The 6940-nt window shown below is 38.5% G+C and overlaps 1 pseudogene; it reads left to right on the plus strand.

Moving 5' to 3' along the window:
* The first annotated feature begins 2803 nt into the window (after positions 1-2803).
* Positions 2804-2922, plus strand: LOC118613013 (annotated as a pseudogene).
* Positions 2923-6940: the final 4018 nt, after the last annotated feature.

A 6940-nucleotide genomic window follows, 5' to 3' on the forward strand; every position in this document is an offset into this window, starting at 1 on the left:
CGATGTTTTATTTCTTGACCTCGGTGCCAGTTACTTGCTGTTTTCTTTGTAATAAGGTATTAAGCAGTGTATTTAGGTCGTGTGCATTTTTATAATCATGTACTACTTGTCACAATACAAAAAGTGAAAGAAAAAAAAATAGAAATGAATATGAATGGCCCAGGCAAGGAGTTTTCAATCTTGTAGAAAAGATGCTCTATAAAGTTATCTTGCTTATAATGCAAGGGGAGATGTGATCAATTCTATAATTTATATATAGATAATAATTATCAATAAATATATAGAGATAAATATAATCATTTACCCAAATTTTATAATTATATAAATATAATTATCTCTCTATATAAATAGCTATAAATAAATATAAATTACTATGGGGATGAAAAGACTCATCAAGATAGATCAAGGTTATCAGATAAGGCATCATATAGAAGGCGATAGTTAAAATAGGCCTTAAAAGACAGACAAGAATTTAACAGCAGAGCTGGAGCTCCTGGGAGGTGTGCATTGATCAGAAAGAAAGATCAGGAGCAAAGAGTTCAGGGAAGACCCCCTTAGTCAAAGGAGAACAAGTTGGTTAACTAAAGCATAAAGAAGAATATCTAGAGCTAGACAGTATTTTATTCAGTAGATAAAGGACCACAGAAGAATCGTGAGCAAGAAAACGTTTATTTGGACTGCGTTTAGAAGAATTAGCAGTCAACTAGTGGGTGAATTGAAGGAAAGAGAGCATGTGACCAAAAGGCTATTAAGTTACGTAGATTATCCTTGGCCTTCAAAATACCAAGATGGGGAGGGAGAGGTGGCTCTGAAGGCCATTAGGATGTCAGGGCCAGAAGTCCACACTGACCTGGATCCCCTCCCTCATGCAACACCCCCGCTGCCCCTCTAGAAGTCAGTTCCTTACCAATGCTGTCATTTACCTCCACTACTGTATCTTCCCTGCATTCACCCTTTGCATCCTATAAAAGCTTTTAATGTGGGAAACATATATTCTTCCCTCAAAAAAAAAAAAAAGTAAATTTACAGAGGGAAGTTATAAATATCAGCCAATTTGAATAATGCAGTACTAACATTTTAATGCTTTTCTTTCTGCTTCTGGGCTTAACTTTGGCCTTCCCTTTCCTCTGTCCACAGTTTCTGTGGGTGGGAGTTTGCACATAAGACTGGTGTGCGTGTGCACCCATGTGCCTACTCTGTCTTTTTCTGAGTTCTTAGTGTTTCTTTATTAAAGTTTTGTTTAGTCCTACTAGAGGGTCCAGTAATTCAAAACTGCTGGCGACCTGTCTTTTCAGAGCTGTAACTAGGACAACTGTTAGTATGATAAGAAATAACTACGATGCCACTAACTTGGTTGCTGTGGCTTTCTCTTTCTTAGGTCCCATCAGGATGTGTCAGAAACATGAGTAATACTTAAAGGTCTACTTGGTGTGTTTATTCTTTTCAATTATGGACAAACTGGAACATTCAGAAGTGAACCAAAGGAGACGAAAGCGTCCCCTCCACTATTTGTTTACCTACCCACGTCAAACGTTTTCAGAGGACCCAGGACTGGTGCATTTTCTAAACTGCACATCTGTCTTCATTGCTTTTCTTGCAGTGGAATAGTTGTTCCCTATTTCATTCTGAGGTCTGTTGTTTTAGATAGCGGATGCGCGGCATTTTTTACTTTTTCTTTTCAGCTTCTAATACCCTGCACTCATCAAATAAGGACAGATTGAGGAAGGTCAAAGTTCAAAAGGACTTGATGCCAATAGGAAATAAACCTTCTCCCACCCTTTACACAGGTTTGCTCACGCCCCACAGCTGGGTCAGGTTTATGGCCGAAGGGAGGCTTATCGGAGCTGGCTGGCTGGGTAACCAACCGCCAGCTTGCACATATAGCTGTCACCATTTCCCACTGTGTTTCCCCTGTGACTCATTTATTTCAGGTGCTATAGCAACAGGTCTAGGATGTGCACATGATGAACTCGAGTTCCTCTCCAGATCAAGTTCAAGGCACCTCTTGCCCTTCAATGGATCAGAAGAAATTTTCTTTTTAAATATTTGCCAGCTGACCCACAGCTGGCCAAAACAGGAGGGAATTTTCCACCAGGACTTAGTAGTCTCTTGGGAGCTTCTTTCAGAAAAACTTAGTGTGTTTGGTTGGAAAAAAAGCTTTCTTGTGAGTCAGAAGCTTGGATTGTAGCTCTAAATCTACCGGAATGAGCTAAAACACTAACTCTCTGAAGTCAGACCAGCTCGGTGCCTCGTGGTCCTGGTCCAGGGTGCCATGAAGTTGCCATGGAGAAGTGAGAAAAATGGGAATAGTGTAGCAAAGTTTTCGATAAGCTAAATAATTTCAAAAATGCTATCCTTTGTTTAAATTTTCTACTATTCTGATGTTAAAAAAAAGAAAAAAACATTATCAAAGGTCAAGTTCAACTAGTAACTTCCCTCAGAAGCCTGTTACTGATATGCTCAATCTATCTCGATGGCTCTTTAATTCCGATAGTGTTTGATATTTATTTTACTCAATAATGTTAAAAAGCCCATTCTTTTATAAAATGGTAATGATGGATTTCTGAGCTCATACATGGGTTTAGAAAAAGGTGGGTGGACTGATCCAGTCCTATTCTTAACCCATCTATGAAATCCAGAGTCAGGTAACCACTGGGCCAGATGCTCCGAAGGATCATTCCAGGCCAACAGCTTTTAAAGTCTCAGTGAGTATTTGTGCCTGTTGTCTCATGTTATCCCCAGAAAATTTCAGTGAAGTCACTAAGCAGAGATAGTCCAAGTTCATCCAGTATTTCCCCTACTAGTCTATGGCCATGTCACCCTGAACAAGCCTGATCCTGTCTGATCTCAGAAGCTAAGCAGGGTCAGGCCTGGTTAGTACTTGGATGGGAGACCACCTAAGAAGACCAGGTGCTGTAAGTGCAAAAAATAAAAAAATAAGGGATTGTAAGCTGACAAGGTCCCTGCAGTCTGTGAGGTCAACCAAGGATTGCCGCGCCTAAAATAAAAGAAAATAAAATATATTTTCTGTACCAATATAAATGCCTATTGTGTGCTACATACTAATTCTTGCTTTCAGGGGACTTACTGTCCACAGACCAGGGAAAGCGATTATGCAAACAGAATAAAAATATTTCTGTGTCCCAATATATACACACATACATATTATACACATACACACATATACATACATATATATGATATATGACATATGATGTGCATATGTATGACACATGATCATTAGAGAAGCACGCAATGCCCTTCTCTGCTTGCGTTTGCTTATTCATCCCTATACCCCACTCTCACTCCCCTCTTCTGTCCATAGGTAACCTTCCGAAAAACCTATCCTTTCATTCGAACATATTCCTGCAAAATAGATATTGCTGGTTTGTATGAATATGTTTTTAACTTTGCAAATGATACTGTTACATTTAATATGCTGTTTTCTGCTTTTTTCCCACTTCCTCGATCCGTCCATGTTGCTGGCATACATCTATCTAATTTGATGGAATCTATTTTACCTTCTTTTTTTGGTCTCAGAATTTATGTTTTGACAGTCACCCCTAGTCACAGAGAGATTCCCCCAAATTTTCTTTTATTTATTTATAATTTAATCTTTCTTATTCAGGAATTTAATCCATTTAATGACCTTATGTATGGACCCGGTTTTATTTTCCCTTGTACAGAAATCTGGTTTACCTGAGGTTATCTACATACGATCCATGCTTCCCCTCTCGATTTGTAGTGCTTCCTTTATTATGTAGAAGCGCCTACGTGTACACATGTGTGTTTCTGAGGTAGGTATTTTTAGAGTGACTTTCCCAAGGTCACTCAGTATGAAGGCAGCTTAACTGAGATTAGATGCTCTCAAGCCCATTTGAGCACATTGCTCTTCTGAGATTAATAAATCTCACTCAGAAGTCACAGGATGTTAATGCTGGAAAGGAAGCTAGAGATTCTATGCTAATTCTTTCATTACCCCTCAGATAACTTAGACCCAGAGAGGCTGAGTGACTTCCCTGAATCAGGGCAAGAAAGCCAGAGCTCAAATGCATTTTGAGTCCACTGCTCCTTTCACTGCTCTAAGAGCTATCGAAATATAGTTTGAGGTCTTAAAAACAGAGCCACGTGGACAAACAAGCCACCATATGTGTTTCGTGTTCACATATAAAACGTATGTGTGACCTTCCTACTCAGTGCTGTCATCCAACCAGAACATAGCAGAGAAACAGGGAGTAAGGTAAAGAAGAGGGGAAGGAGACTTTTCTGCATAGTCTGAAGTTGGTGTTACGAGCTTCATTTCATTTAGGGGTGTGAACCTCAGATCCTTACTCGATACTCTGCTTTTACTTCATAGACAGGTTGACCAAACTTGTTCGTCTGATTACTAGGAGACAGCAAACTATGAAGAATAAATTAGGGGAAGAAGAGAGAATTATTAAAGACAGCAAGAGGAAAGAAATTTAGAAAGATTGCAAAAATCCTGAACCAAATTCAAATAGCACAACAGGATAGAACCACAGCACCACACACGGCGATCGTGGGTAATCGCCACATCCGGGCCAAACAACCCGCATTCAAGACAATTCCCCGGTTCCCAAGAGCAGATTTAATTATGTTGATTATGTTCTGTTCTGAACATAGAAAAATACATAAAATATTTAATCAATATTTTCATCTAAAGTGCCAAAAATTGTCATTGAAACTGAAGGCCTATTCACACACACACACACACACACACACACACACACACATTTTACAGACATACAGTTCCATCTGAGAGGGCCTAAATGCTAGGAGATTCCAATAGCGATAAACACACTTAGCACCTAGATCTTGATTTCTAATACTATTCTCTAAAAACAGGAACCAAGGATCCTTGGAGAAGTGGCTGATTCTAGCCTGAGGCAGGAACTATACAAGATGAGCCTGGAGCCAGTTGTAGTGCCAGAAAGTAAGGAAGAACTCAAAACAAATGAACCAAAAAATTTATGCTGATGGAAAAATATGTCAAAGGGATGAAGGCGCCAACTAAAATTGCTCCCAATGGTCAGTGCTGGAACGATTTCAGCAATAAAATAAAGCAGTACCGGATTATGATCCAAAGTACAAAATAAATATCCATGAGTCACCTTGATCTAAATAAATGGTTGAATAAATAAAGGTGAAAGACAAGTCTTCCATGCAGAAGAATTCCAAATGCTTTCTGTAGAGACACTACTCTCAAGGAGAGGAAGCATAACTCCCCAGCCCTTAAGTGTGGGCATACAGTGATTCTCTGCCTTCCAAAGAGTACGGTATACAAAGAGGAGAAGAAAGAATAACTTTATGGTAGAGAAACATAACAAAAATGACCCAAGCCAGGTGAACAAGTTCAATATTAATAGTGATAAATCATGCTGATACGTATCCTCACTAAGCTGTGATGAAAATGCACTTTACCTCTCAGATCTTCCTCCCGAGAATCCATCATCTCAGTCTAATCATGAGAAAATCATCAGACGAATCCCAACAAAGACACAATCTACAAAAACACCTGACCAGTACTCCTCAAAACTGTCAAGATCATCAAAAGCAAGGAAAACCCAAGAAATTGTCACAATCAAGAGAGCCTAAGGAAACATGAGAACTAAACTCAGTGTGATATCTTAGATGGGACCCTTGCAACAGAAAAATATGTTTAAGCAAAAATTAAGAAACTCTAGATCTACCGTGACTTCAGTTAATAACACTGTATCAGTATTTGTTCATTAATTGTAAGAAGCCTACAAATGTAAGATGTTATTAATAGTGTGGGGGATTTACAGGAACTTTCTATACTAACTTTGTAGTAGATCTAAAACTGTTTTAAAACATAGTTTATTTAAAAAATAAATAAATGAACAGCAAAGGCCCAAAGAGTCAAGCCCTTATGCATCCAGAAAACTTGTATCTCTAGAAGTAAGAATTTTAGAGTTCTGTGTAATTACGTTTTTGTCATATACAATTTAAATGATGATATCTTCAAATGTAGCTATAAATTGGATAATTCACAACTTTATGGCCAAACTTATCTTTGATCTCCTAGAGAGCTGTGATGGTCCTACTTATCAAGTTTTCCAGCACCTAGGACAGTAGCTGGCAGATGTTAGGCCATCTACTTGGAAGGTTAAATAAATAAAGGAATGAAAAACTCAAGATGACAGAATGAAGCCTACTTAACATAGCGAATATTGGTTTTGAAGATAGAAGATAATTTCAGAGATGTGGGAGACAAACAAGTAAAACCAAATCATTCAAAGTTCAGAGCGACCTATTTCACACCTATTAGAATGGCATTATCAAAAAAAAAAAAATAGAATAACAACTGTAGGCGAGGATGTGAAGAAATTAGAACCCTTATTCACTGTTGGTAGGAACGTAAAATTGATCAGCTACTGTGGGAATACTTTGATGATTCCTCAGAAAATTAAAAACAGATTTGCCACATGAACCAGCAATTCCCCTGCTAGGTACATGCCCCCAAAAGAATTGAAACAGGGACTCAAACAGATATTTGTACAGCCATGTTCATAGCAGCATTATTCACCACAGCCGAAAGTGGAGGCAAGCCAAGTATCTGTTGACAGATGACAAGATAAACAAAACGTGGTCCATACATGCAATGGAATATTAGTCAGCTCTAAAAAGGAAGGAAATTCTGGCACATGCTACACCATGGGTAAATCTTGAAGACATTATGGGAAGTGAAATAAGTCAGTCACAGGAGGATAAATACCATATTATTCCACTTTCGTGGGTTACCTAGAGTGCAAGTTATTGTTTAATTAATCCGAGGTTTCCCTTTGGGAAGACGAAACAGTTTCTAGAGATGGATGGATGGTGGTGATGGCTGCACAACAGTGTGAATGTACTTAATAACTTAAAATGGTAAACATTATGTTTTACCACCATGTTGAAA

This window comes from Rousettus aegyptiacus, unplaced genomic scaffold (assembly GCF_014176215.1).
Source record: "Rousettus aegyptiacus isolate mRouAeg1 unplaced genomic scaffold, mRouAeg1.p scaffold_m13_p_17, whole genome shotgun sequence".
Lineage (NCBI taxonomy): Eukaryota > Metazoa > Chordata > Mammalia > Chiroptera > Pteropodidae > Rousettus > Rousettus aegyptiacus.